We start from the raw sequence: 14,320 nt of genomic DNA, 5'->3' as shown, positions 1-14,320 counted from the left end.
GTGTCCGTATTGTAGCCTACTGTACACAGACCGGTCTGTCTATCCTCTTGTTGTGAAATTAAGAACATAGCCTACCATCTTTGCCTATTTTGTAAATTTTACTGAGCCGTTTCGACGGAAGTTGTAATAAGTTGAGAGTAGGCTAGTTTAAGGTTGTGCAAAACGAGTGAGTAGGAGTGGGAGGAATGTCAGAAAGTTTCCCTGCTCATAACGGTTCAGTCACTATTTCCCAACGGGACAGAACCGTTAGATGAGGGATGGTTTTATTTGTAGGCTGTAGTTGACATAGGCTACCTGTAGATTTTATTGTTTTATCATTTGTTTAGGGTTTGCTACGCATGCTACACGTCACATATACACCCGCACGTTTGAATATATAGTTATGATATTCATGTAATTCCTTTTTATGCGTCTAAAAGTTATTGGCATGTTTGGTTTTCGCGTTGTATTTTCTCTCGAAGCCTAGTCCCCTACAGGGAATGATTAGTGTCCCACACCGTTGGCAGCTGACAAGCATATTAAACAGAACATGGCTGGACAATTTGTTGTGGATTGCCTAATAGTTTAGTTTTCACATTTATAATAAACATATAAGACAGGCATGTGCGCAATGAAATGTGTATTTTGACGGGTAGTGTGTCATTTATTTTAGTGTAGGCTGCGCGTTATGGAGTGCTTGAATGTAGCAAGTAGCGTAGAAGGAAACGTTTGTCACTCGATTGTCAATTGTCCATCCACCGAACTGTGTAACATGCTGGAGTTACTGAGCCATTTTGGGGAGGGCTGTTAGTGAATAGATGTTTGTCCCTTTCCCTTTTGTTGAATGTACACCCGTGCACAAGAAAACCACGCACCACATGTCTAGGGTCCCGAGATCTTTTCTTACACGGGACTACTTCGCATTTTAATATTGGGATTTTCAGTCTCAGACGTACTAAGTCGCCTCAAGAGATGCGCATCAATTTTGTTTATTTAGGCGACTCGCTCAGTTTGTAATATGTATAATTTTATGTGGATATTTTTCGTTATCAAATGATCTGTATCGATTTCCTACATTCAATTGAAGCAGAGTCATTGATGCTTACAAGTGTAGCTTCAAGCTCGCTGTTGTCCTGAATAACAAAAGAACGAAAGTGGGTTACAAAGTAGGTTCCCCTTTTTACTGTCGTTTTTAGGAGACGGAGAATGTAAAAACCCACGGAGTTGTTGTTGCTTCAGAGCATCAGATCCCACCTGTTCTTGTAAAAAAAAGTTTGGATTATTTTAGAACAGTGTTGCAGAAATAGTTTTTTTCAAAAACATGCACCTGATGATTGACATTTGCATTATTCGGTAAAAAGACCGCCTCATATTCAACAACTGCAAGCAAAATACATCTTCACACACTGTGCACAAATAATTAGCATGTTATTTTAGTCGCTTCCCCCTCAGCGCCGATGTGTTGTACAATGTGCTTATAACAGACTACTGACGCATAAAGTAGACTTTCTATATTCTGTGTTCTACCGTTATTTTGAATAAACCGTGAAACTGATTACGGAGTTGACCATCTTACATTTCTTTCTTCATGAGGTGCCTTCAATTTTCTCACCTTTGGGAATGCTGTGGTTTAGCTACTCGGATTGATTGGAACACCCCCCCCCCCCCCCCCCCATGCATTGAGATTTGTCATGTAAGCTTAGCTTGTCTGTCTGACCATACAGACTGATTAATTTAACCTAAATAAGACGACAACAACAAAAAATAAACAATTAAAATAACGATAATTTCGAATATTGATATATTGACCGTGTTCATTTTTTATTTGTAAAAAATGCATGCATACAATTTGTTTGAGTAGGTTTTCATTCAGCAATGCATTATGTATAATGAATTAGGCCTTAGAGTGAGATTATGGAATTGCAGGTCAAGTTATTCAGATGTAATTTCAGGTTATTTGGTCACAATGTACTAGATTATTAATTGGTTTTCTATTTCTTTGGTCAGATAAGATATACATGGAGTATTTACCATAATTCTGTGTTGACAGCAGACTTAAAGAGTGGGATTCTATGGGCCCCACACACTGTACTGTACATCCCTCTATCACATCTGCAGCTTAAGAGTGTACACTGACTCCTACATTTTGGTGCAACTTGATATTGGCAACCCGGGCAGTTTGTTGCAGTTCTCTCCCTCCCGGACTACCCAGGTGTTGCAGGTCAGACCCTACTGTGCGGGTCTACCTTGCTGTGTGTTTGTAAGTACAGCTGGCTAAGTGCTCCACAAGCCCTGTCCCCTTTTAACACGATTAGTCGACCGGTGCTCTTTAAAAGGAGTACTTTGGAATGGCACGCGGTTTTCCACATTTTCACTGTGAAAGGCGGAAGTCTCTCATTGTGTGTAGAGATACATGTTCTGTGTGCGTTACACACGTGTTACAGATCAGCCTCTCGCTCATCTCATTCTGTTCACCTTCAACTGAAGCAACGCTATAGGGTGTGTTATGTGTCACAGTTTAGCCAGCATTGAAAATGATCATAAAGAAAATGATAACACTATTTTAGGAGAGTTTCCCCACTCTGATACACACACTACACGTGCTCTTATATTTCATGTAATACAAAGACCTATTAATTTTCCATCAACAGAAAGGCATTCAACAACAAATGTTCCCATGCGCCAGTATATATTGATTACATAATTTAAGGTGCAAAACAAGAAGGAGCTGTCTAGCTTCTAGGTCTGTCTGTCTATGGTGTCTATCTTGTCTGTCGGTCTATTTCTCTCTCTCTCTCTTTCTCTCTCTCTGTCTCTCTCTCTCTCTCTGGCTCCAAGTGTTTAATACAATGCTGTGAATGTGATTATAAAAGCTTGCATGCATTCACGATAAAGGTATAAAGGAGGCCTACTAATTCTTTAGCCTCAGCCCTGCTTTCAGCCCAAACAATAGCAGATTCCTTCCAGTCTAAACATTTTGTCCATCTCTATTATTCATTTGCTTTTAAGGTGCATTTACTCCCTAGTCGAAAAGAAAAGGCTCCCCTTCCCTTTTTCTTTCTCACCCCCCGTTTTTCCCTTTTCATAAATGTCTCCTCTCCCCCCCCCCCAAAAAAAAAAAAGGTAGGCAGTATTTTGTTGCTGTCACAGGGAAAAGGAGGGCAGATTCGCCAGCGCTCACGGACAATTGATTGTCTGTCGTAATGTGTTTCATTTACATGTTTATAACGTCAATGGAACTGGGTAGTCCAATGCACCATTCATGCTGCCGGTCTCACTAGGGTACCATTGTCTAAGCAGCCAAACCTAGACACCTTGATGGCTTTTTCATTCGGGAGAGGGGTGGGGGGCTGGTGGGGGTGGTGGAAAGGGCGGCATTGCTGTTGGTGCATCGGTGTTTAGAAAAGGATTATTTTGTTTAAGCAAGTGAAATAATTACTGCAGATATTGGGAGCCAGCAAGAAATAATCTCCCTGGAGCAGGGGGCCGCACTGTTTGCATGGCAGCAGTGACAGTGGTGAGGTATGAGGTGTCCGAGCTGACTCACGGAGAACGGAGTCTTTGGAAAGGCTTTTTCATATGGTGGGATGTTGCTATACTGTTCACTTTAGATACATAGACTGATGGTATCTGCTGATGATGGCTACAGCGTGATGAGGATGTACAGTGTGTTTTAAGGACCGGCCTGCCATGACTCCAGGGCTTCAGGCAGTTTAGCCATGACCTTTGTTGCCCTTTTGATTCCTTCAAAACAAATAGAGGTACAGCGTTTCGGGACTGCAGTTTGGTACTTTTTTTCCTGTATTTTTTTATCAAAGTGAGTCACCATAAAATATATGCATCAGTCAGTGTGGTGTAGTTGATCTACCGCCACTGAAAATGTTCTTGTCAGATCTCAACCTGTTAGATTTGAGAACTTTCTGAATCTAAATAATAATAATAATAAAGAAAATAAAAACATTCCAATATACTTGTTACCTTCCGAAAAACGGTGTCCATTCAAAACAGCGTGGATGGATACCAGTGGGCAACTTCGTCTACATTTTTATATATATTTTTATTCAATCTCCCCTATTTATCCCCATTTTATTTTATTATTATTTTTTGATTTTTTTTTTTTCTCCCACTCTGGCTTGTGAAGATATTTTCGCCTAACGGGAAGAACACACACAGTACTGGCACGGTAAGCTGAACCCTGACACCACGGTCTTTGGAATGCCTTAGGTATGATTTCACTTTCGCTCACATCAATGCTGACCTGAATGTCTTTCATATCTGATCCGCCATGTCTCTCCCAGTAAACATCCCCCGAGGGAAGAACAAAGAAAGGAGCTCTTCTTCTTCTTAATCACAATTCAGCCCTTTCACCGCCAGCAGGCTACATTTGCATTCAGCATCAGAAAGGCCGAGATGAAAAGGGGGGAAAAGGAGAGCAAGAGAGGAGAGCAAAAGCAAAAAAAAAAAAAGGCAGAAGGGTGGGTGGTGAGTAAAATAACTTAGGTGTTTGTGGCTGTTTGTTGGGCGTCCCCTGGTTACAAGCCTTATTTAGCTCGTACTCTGCCTGGGTAGGCCTAGCTCTCCTGACAGTCAGATAGTGTTACAAGATGGCATGCCCCTACTATTCGTGGACACTCACTCTCACACTTACAGAAAAAAAAGAGGGTCCGAGACAGATCAGATGCTAACTTAAGAAGTCTATAATAGTTAGGAGCAGGTGTGTTTAGGGTAAATTGAATTAGGGATTTTTTTTCTTGTCTTTTGCATTTCAAAGTACGAGTTGGTGATCAATGCGAGTGCTTAAATATATGTTAGGTCTTGTTTTGAGATTCAAACGTGCTATTGCGTTGATCCCTTAGGATGTGTGTGTGTGTGTGTATTACCAGAAGAGCAGGTGTGTTCGAGGTCAGTAGGAGAGGAACTCTTTCTGGGGTTCTCTCATTGTGATCGTCTCATTGTATTTACTACACTTTGCTGGGTTTACTGACAAATGTTGATATGTAGGATGAGAAAAATAAAAACACGTTTTGTCGTTTCTCACGTACGTCGCTCCATACTCTCTACTTTCAGATACGATTTGGTACCTTCACCCCTAAAAATCTGGACCGAAGTTTAACCAATCTGATCTCTTCTCTAAAGTTGTTTGGCAAGATATCTTCATAAGTATTGAAATTGTGTTCTCTTTATCAGACTTAAGAATCATGTATGCAAATGGGTGGCCAAGTTAATAAAGCGGAAAGGGGTGGGGGATGCTCCTGCATACTACTTTAAATGCATCATGGGATATGAATTCCTGATTTTTTTTTCTTTCTTTTCTGACCAGAACTTTTTGTTAAGAAAAAAAAGGATTATCTGTACACCTTCCCCCCTTCCCAAGCTGGCTGGGATTTAGACAGATTTACTACAGCAAACACCTTTGGACACTGGGGCAAAGTAGGAGTCTGTTTGCAAAAGGAGCCTTTTGTTCCGAGAGGTGCAGGGATAATGCTTTACTAGGCAGGCGTGATATTAACCCATGCATCAATGCCAGGGAACCCGGTTAACTCTTTGTGGACACACACTCTTTACTTGGACTTCTGTGGTTTCTGCTTTTCTCGTGCATGTCAGGAACATATTCAATCAATCAATAATACTTTCCAAAGCCTTTTATTTTCATCCTCTTTGAAAACCTTTCTCATTTCCTTTACCCCATGTTTTCTTGTAATGTCAATTTTCCTAGGAGTTGAATGCAACTCCGATCCGTCCCAGTGTTCCTGTTCTGACTCATGTGGGTTCAAAGCCACAGGACATGCTGTTATGATCTGTATTTTTTTGGAGAATCTGCAAAGATCTTGGATAGCGGACTGGCTTTTTAGAATACACAACCCATCATTAAAGCTGTATTTCCTGCCCCATGCAAAACCTTCAGTTCGAGACGAATTTCTTGCGTCATCAGTGACTAAGAAAATGAATCATGTATCATAACCAGTAGTCCTCAGGCTTCTTGGTTGAATTTGTTGATTTAATGTCTCAGGAAGTAATTTAGTTTGATAGGTAGTATACATTTGATAATGTTTGATTAGTCTTATAATAATGTCTTTTGGACTGGTTTTAAGAACTAGTTCACTTGATTTGATACAATATGTGGTTGTGTGTGTGTGTGTGTGTGTGCATGCCCAAATTCACCCGTGCATGTATAAGCATGCGTGGTTGTGTGTGTCATTAGTCCAGGTTGTTTGTGTGTGTGAGTGTGTGTGTGTGAGGACTGGGGAGGCTCACGGCGTGTGAAAGGCTGAATGATGGAGGAGAAGTGACAGAATTAAAGGTGTTTGCGGCATCATTCCGCTGTGTCTCGTCCTCTCAGGCCGTCTCTGTCAGCGTCCTCTTGTGATTTGACAGTTCATATCTACTCCCCTGTAAGGTGACGTACGCCTGAACTGTGTCACGGAACTCGCACACAAGTTGGAACATATTTACAGTTGATTGTCTCTCTCTGCTTTCTTCTGTTTGTTCGATCCTTTCTGGTCCCTGTTCGGCTGGTGCAAACAGAAGGCAAACAGTGAAATTGAAACTTCAGTGGACTGGCAAATAATTGCATGCATTTGGACTTTTCATTTATTCGTGTGCTTTCTTATTCTAAGCCCGCGATGTTGCTATGCATTGGGAGGGAAAAATACATTTAAGGAAAATATCACGCCTCATTTGAGTTTTTCTCAGGTAAAAAGCAAAGTCTTTATTCGGCCCGTCCCTTCTGTTCCCATCCCCACAGTAGTTAACATTGTGTCGCGTGTGATTTTTAAAATATTCCCAAACGCCAACTGTCCTATTTACAATGCAGCCTCGGTGTGACTCATGACGGTGTGGCAGGTGTGAACTACTGTAACATTTCTTAATTTAACAGATGACAGGAGGAAAGTTACAGTGGTTTGTGTGTATAATTATTTTGCAGCAAATTGCATTGGTGTATATGTATTCACGGAAAATATATTTTTCAAGTTACTGGAACAACTTATTTTCCTGATTCAATGTGTAGACAGTCTGCATTTTCGTCATGAGTAACTGCGTGGTCTCCATCAGGGCTCCAGATCAACAATTTCCACCGCATGATTTAGGTGCCAAACACTCATCTTATATACTAATCAGAGTGAAATGATATATAAATTGTCATTTCATTGGATTGGTTGTTTAGGGAACTTCTGTCCCTCACATTCATTCTTCTGTCCCTCACATTCGGGTTCTTGCATTGGGAGTCTCTGTTTTTTGCTAAGAATGCAATTAAGCCTAAATGAAATAGACCACCTTTTAACCTTTATTTTACCAGGTCAGTATGCCAAGTACACATTCTTATTCCCTGCAAAGACCTTGTTGAGAACATCTAGTTATTTTCTTAAACTTTGTAAAACCTTTTTTTTTTTATGTTTAAGTAAATTCCTTGTGCTTTGGAATGCTAGATTTAAATGTGGCCAATATGAACTAGTGATGGGATGTTCATTTGAATCAGTAATGCTCAGAGCTCCCTATGACCCCCAGCTGACCCCTAACCGGCAAACAATACATTTTAAACACCAAAAAACAATATTTCTTAATGCATCTAAACTATATTAGGTCTGTTTTTAGCTTCAACGTGATTCGATTGAAGTGTTTTTGCCTGACAGCTGCAAGGGTGATGAGCACATCTTTTTTTGAATTGCTCTGCATTTCATGAACTAACAAATTATTCACCAACTGCACATCGCTAATTAGGCCATTGACAGGTTTCCCTTAATGTATGATCCATGCTTCTCTCGCATTCGTTTGGGGGTGAGATGGCTGTGTCTGTAGGTAGGGTGTCCGAGGCAACTTGATCCGCTGTATATTTTTATGTTGTCAATGAGCAGAACTTTTAATGATGTATTAGAGCTATGTGAAATTTCGCTATGATCTCGGCGTCTTGGCTCAGTTTGCGCTATCATTCTATCATTATGCTCATTGTTTTGCTCCCTTGCCTGGTTTTTTTTCTGTTTCGCGCTAAATATGCACAAGCAGAGAGTGTGATTTCAGAACAAGAATGATTCACGTTACTGTTTGACCAAATCACGAAAAAGATGATCATGAAAAAGATCATTTTTGAAGGTCGTGCCGTTCCAATTAACATTTTTACTCAAAGCCATGAAAGATTTAGCAAAATACTTCCATTTGGTGTCAGTCTGGAGCCTTGGACTACACACATGACATTTCCACATCCCTCTAAGCCAAAACAGCCTGTGTTTCACCAGTCCAGTAATGCCTGTATTTCTAGTTCCTATATAGCAGTATTGATGAGGCAGTGATAATGACCTAGAGTATGGTATGGCACTCCATGCTCCTGCCGCAGTATGCTAAATGCTAAAACAGAGACCAGTGCTGTAATTGTGAGGAAAATAATAAGGGCTTTCTCTCGTTAGATGGCTTTTGATGTGGTTGTAGATGTTGTCAGGGGATGAACCGAACTTTATATCTGACCACTATTCATTATTTGCATGTTTCATGTTGTCACATTTAGCTATCGATAAAAAAAAGAGCTGAAAACATCCACTAAGTTCCTACTTTGTCCTCCGATGTCAGTAGATTTAACATTTCACTAGGACTAACCCAATACACGGACGCACACACACACACACACACGAACACTCTTTGATGTATGTTTGATTGTCGGGTGGAAGAGCACTTCTGACAAGGTCATGGACACATGGGATCATCAATAACAGCTTTTCAGATGAAGGTATCATCTGGAATTGTAGGCTCTTTTCACATATGTCTCAGTGCATTTTACACTATTAAATGATTACTCTTGCTAGGACTCAGTAGAACATGTTGCCTCATTCCAGGTCATTTCCTGTCATTGGTTTGAGTCATGTAGAAGCCAAGTGACCTACACTCTTGGAATTGTTTTTCTTCTGAAAGGGCTCTTAACACAAGAATAGAATTCTACCAAGAACCAATTAGATATTAAGGACCCTTTTATGAAGACACTGGGTATATACTATGTAAGGGGTTAGGGTTATAACAAACCTTTAAAATCCTAAGAACTGTTTTAGCAAGAAAGAGTTCCTTGATGATTCTTTGCAAAGCAAAAGTTATTTTGTGGACAGGAAGAAATGTTCTGCATAGAACCAGTTATGCTGTTTTCCAGCCTACTTTATTGCAATTGCATGTTTTCATATAGCTGCACTTTTACATGTACATTAATTTGTAGATTCATTTTTGGTGCAGGACAATAAATAACTTAAGGTTTCTTACGCTAATCCAATCTGTAATTAGTTGGATTTATAGCCCCCGCTACTGAGATGATTGTTCCAGTTTACATGATTTAGGTAGTCTCGGTATTCACCATTCCCTTCCGCCATAGTATTTTTGAAAACAGGTTTCAGGTGACTAACAATTCCACTTTTTGTAGACCCCGACTCTGGCTTGATTCCAACTGGAATGATACATCCCTTTGCAAGCCCCTAATATTGCAGGCCTGATGTGTCCTATGATATGTAATACACCGACATACATTTATTAGAATATTGTTCTATTAAAGGCTAAAAAGGCATGTGACTGTTGTAGGAAATAGGATATTTTTGGTTTATCCCCAAAGGGGAACTCTTTTTGCCGGTAAGTACAACCTTCTACAGAGAATTCTACATAGACCCCTCTATAAAACCTATGTGGTTCTACTCTACCCCTGCTTTTCTAGATTTTCTAGAGTGTAGAGAGATTTCTTTCTTGACTACCTTTGCCTGCGTGGAAATGGAGACGGCTGTGCCTGTCTTGATTTAGGACCTACTGAGTCTGTGTGGAATATTTTGAAAGTAAACTGTGCCACTGTTATTTCCCTGTAATTGACGCTGATTGCTGTGCAGATTTGGTCATTTGTAGAACTACGATTCTTTAGTCAATTTAAACACTTTCATCTTATCGTTTGATCAAATCGCCTCTTAACCGAATGTTGCAGCAATAGAGGGAATTGTGTGAAATTACATTTCCCCTGTTATTCAAACATACATTTAACCTTTGATAAAAGTGAACCAAGGAGAGAAAGAGAGAGAAAAAAAAAACACCTCCCCCTTTAAATGTCATCAGTAGTAAGGACATGTGTAAAGATAGTGTGTGAACCGGTCTGGCTAGGAAAAAAAAAACAACTCAGAGGTGGATTCAAGTGTTAATCGGTTTTGACTGGCGATGGAGCCCCTGCTGAACGGCCTGCGTCTCGCCGCTGTCAAACACCAATGTCAAACAAACACCTCCTCAGGTAGCTGGAGGATAATCACACAGACAGGCCTGTCCTCAGCCTTTCTGACACACAGGCCACAGGGCCGGGACTGTGATAGAGGGTTAAGGGCTGTGATAGAGGCCTGGGATTGTGGACCGGGGCTGGGATAAAGGACTGGGGCTGGGTTAGAAGCCTTGGGGCTGAGATTGAGGACCAGCATAGAGGACTGGGGTTGGGATAGAAGAATGGGGTTTGCGATAGAAGCTTGGGGGGTGAGATAGAGGACCAGGATAGTTGACTGGGGCTGGCATAGAGGGCTAAGTCTGGTGTTGGGGCTGATATATAGGATATGTAGCCTACCCTACATCGGCCCCCAAGTGCCCTGCCGCTGACTGTTAACCCTATATGAGGCCAGGCGACTCCCCAGCCTTCAGTAATTACTGGCTACTCCCCGGTCTCCTACCCAAGGGAAGCTTCCCTCTTATCACTCCTGTGTCTTGTTCCAACATTCCTGAGATAAATTCCCTCTCACTTTGTTATTCTTGCAACTTAAGGGTATTAGAATTAGCATGCCCATCAAAGCAGGCCTCTTACTTTCCCCCTCTACGGCCATATCAGTGGTCGTACATTACGCCCTGGATGTGCCATTGGCAGCGGTATATTTAAATAGTGTACGGGCGGAGTAGTATCGAACTGAGAAACTGACTTCAAAGGGAGTCAGGATGATGAAGTAATGCAAATATATGGCTGGCAGCAAGGCAGTTAGGTTAGAGCCACACAGGTACTTAGTCTTGTGAATTAAAGGATTAATCAAATTGCACTTCACGGTCCAGGTGCCTGGTTGGATCAGTGCTTTGTTAAGAAAATGTGTAGGAGGAGAAAGTCCCTCAATATTGTGTCTGTTTTCATTAAAATGGCAGGAATGTGTACTGTAGGGAGAGGTAAACAGAGAAAGGGAGAAAGAGGGCGCGTGATGGATGGAGGGATGGACAGGAGGAGAAAGCGGGAGTGTTCTCCCTCTCCTACTGCCTGTATGCATTCTAGTACTGTGATATGGGTCTGGGTTTTTATAGTATCTCAGTGTTACCATATAAACTGGCAATCACGGGATCTCTAGTGTTATTACATTCATAATTAGTTACAGCAACACTCATTCCATGACTGGCTGAAAGGAGTATTCCTTAGTAATTAAAGTCATGCAATATTCAGTTATGCCCACCTTTTCAGCAGTCACACAAATGAGGCAGCCATTTTTTTATGTCCACACTGTCTCTGATTTTATTATAATGGCAGCTTGGCACATCTGCAATTAGTACTTCTACTGACAGTTAGCATTTCTGAGGGGCGTTAAGCCGCAACAAGGGGACATGGGGCGACAGGGGGATGTGGAGCGAAACCGAGCCGGGCACTGTTACACGTGCACCCAAAGCCTCCCTCCTCTGTCTCTTTAACCTTGTTGTTTTTTTTTTTTTTTTTTTTTTTTTCTCTCAGACGCAGAGGTTACCTTTTCCCAACGGTGCAAAATCGACTTGACATAACTGTTCATCAGTTTCGGGATTCTCCTCTGGGGTGTTTGCATCAAATCAGCCCAGTCAAGCTTCAAGTTGAAATTGGCAGGCCAGAACCCGACAGCCGGGGTAGGGACCGGGGAGGGGAGGCGGGCAGGGGCATAAGGCGGCCGACCGACAGTGGCTGGGCGGGAGGTTGAGCGAAAGCTCTCCCCAGCTGGCCAGGGTGGAGCAGAGGATGGAGAGAAAGGGCCCCCGAGCGAGCCAGGTCACAGGGGTAGTAGGTGCAGGGCTAGCCGGAAGGGATTAAGCCTCTTTTGCTCCACCTTTTTTCTTTCTTTTTCTTTCTGCCCCTGAATATCTGGTGGTAATGGCTGCCTTCGGTGTTTTTCTTTTGTTGGATTTCAGGAGGGCTAGAAGTGAGGACAAGTGTTTGTTCTTTGGCTGGAATATTGACTTTGGAAAAATTGGTTTAGTGCAATGGATGATATTGGATCAAATCCCCTCAGTGACCAGCTGCAGGAGTGGATATTGAGCGTCGGGCTTTCAGAGTTACTCGCTGCACCAGAGAAAGTTGTACACTCACACGCATGCATGCACATGCAAACACACACGCGCATTTGAACTGCAAGGTGCAGCAGGACAGATGAGCAGCGACTGTTATCCTCTTACATTCCTCTCCTCTTGGCCCCTTAGAGAAATCGAGATAAGGATTTGTTTGATGAAACTTTTAGTGATTCTTCACTGCTCCAATTCTGTCTCTGCAATGTCACAAAGCGGGGCGAAAAGTCTGCTGTAAAATGCTTCAAATCCCCCAAGGAGCAAGATTTGAAAGCCTCTTAACATATATTCTTATTAAAGGGGAAAGTTGTGAGTATAGGTGAGTATCATTGTTTCTTGTGTCATCTTTACTCTCTTTTCTTTATCTTTCCTACGCACACATACTTAAAATGTATTTACACCTCTAACAGCTTTAGAGCCAGGGAGAAGTATGACACTTTCTCAGATCTTTTTTTTCAATCTCTCTTTCTTCCTCTCTGTCTTTCTCTCTCTCTCTCTCTCTCCCACCTCTCTGTGAGCTTTGCATATGACAGGCCGGGCCTGACGGGTTGATGCCCGTTCGACAGGCAGCATTGAGTCAAAGTGGTGTGACGGCGGAGTTTTGTTAAGCTGGGAACAAAGGCATGGAGATGCTGGCCTGGTATTGTCTGCATGCATATTGGCCTTGTCACAGTTCCTCGGGATTTTATGCTCTGTTTACTCCTGGCCATCACTGCTAATATTCAGAGAGAGGTTGTGTCTTCTTCCCAAAAAATATGATATATATATATATATATATACACACACATATACACACACACATATATATATATATATATATATATATATATATATATATATATATATATATATATATATATATATATATATATATATATGAGTACATATTTTATTTTTTACTTTTTTGTGGATTGTTTGAGGTGCTATTAGAAAGTTAGGAAAGTGCAGATGTTCATTTCGGTGTGTGCTGATGAATGCTCAGCATACCTCATCATTTCTTTTAGCATTATTCATAGAGTATTCACGGTGACCAGTATACGTGTGTTAAATTTTTTGTAAATTACTATAATTTTTTTGGAAATCTTTCAGTTTTCTCTAAAATGAATTCATTGTAGTCGCCAGCACGCACTGTACCTCCCTCCCAATAATGACGGTTTGTTTATAGCGAGGCTTAACAGCCCTGCCTGTGGCTGCAGGACTCCGTGTCCTCCCCTGCTCTCTCCCCTGCTCTCTCTCCTCCTCTCTCCTCCTCTCCCCTCCTCTCCCCTCCTCTTCCCTCCGCTCTCCTATGGTCTGTGCTCAAACTGAAAGCTGTTTGCAGTGAGATTAGTGAAGGGGAGGGCGGGGGGGGGGGAGGCGGGCAGCGAGCTGGGGGGGAGGCAGACGGGGGAGGGATATCCAGCATCAGACCATGCTTACCAGGTCAGGGTGAAAGGCCTGTAGAAGGCCCCGAGCCATCAGGCATGCCAGGTATCTCTGCTACCCATCAAATGTGGACAGTAATGCAGACAGTTCTCCAGTCTCTGAAGAGTCGCTTGGTTCCACCATATCAAGCCGTGACAGTATGTCTGTCTCAGGTCAATCTAATTCACCTCTGTACCAGACACCTCTCCTGAGGTGCATCCCTGTATCAGTTGAGTTTGTTAGCCAACAAATGCTTTTAGAGACCAAGGCCATGTTAGGGGGAAGTGGCTGCTTAGATTGTATTTTAGGGATTATTGTAGTGGTACTTTTGACGTTAATATAAAAGCAAGTTCCTGAGAACACGGCCTGTAAAAGTCCTCTACGACACCAGTCTTGCTCAAACCCAATGATATTTTCACGAGCCAGTAAAGATTATGAGTCTGCTCCAGTAGCACCCATCTGTGCTTCCATTAAAGCAGGAGGGAGTTGGTGTGACTTTGATTTTGTTAAATAGTTTGTTAAGGTCGAAGGAGTTAAAGATGTTGTTACTTTTATTTTGTTGATCTTCTGTCTTTTACTTGACAGGATGATCGTACTGAGACATGTGGATGTTAATTTGGTAATGGTTGGTATGACACTGTCTGCTTGTCAAATCACTGATGCTTTACCCCGAACA

General features: G+C 41.9%; 1 protein-coding gene across 4 annotated transcripts in view; it reads left to right on the top strand.

The window, feature by feature from the left end:
* zeb2b (zinc finger E-box binding homeobox 2b) overlaps window positions 1-14,320 on the top strand; it is a 72,886-nt gene that overhangs the window by 2,118 nt on the left and 56,448 nt on the right. The window lies entirely within an intron of this gene.

Source organism: Esox lucius, chromosome 22 (genome assembly GCF_011004845.1).
Source record: "Esox lucius isolate fEsoLuc1 chromosome 22, fEsoLuc1.pri, whole genome shotgun sequence".
NCBI classification, from domain to species: domain Eukaryota; kingdom Metazoa; phylum Chordata; class Actinopteri; order Esociformes; family Esocidae; genus Esox; species Esox lucius.
The sequence above is the reverse complement of the archived record's forward strand: the minus strand, read 5'-3'. Positions and strand labels throughout refer to the sequence as shown.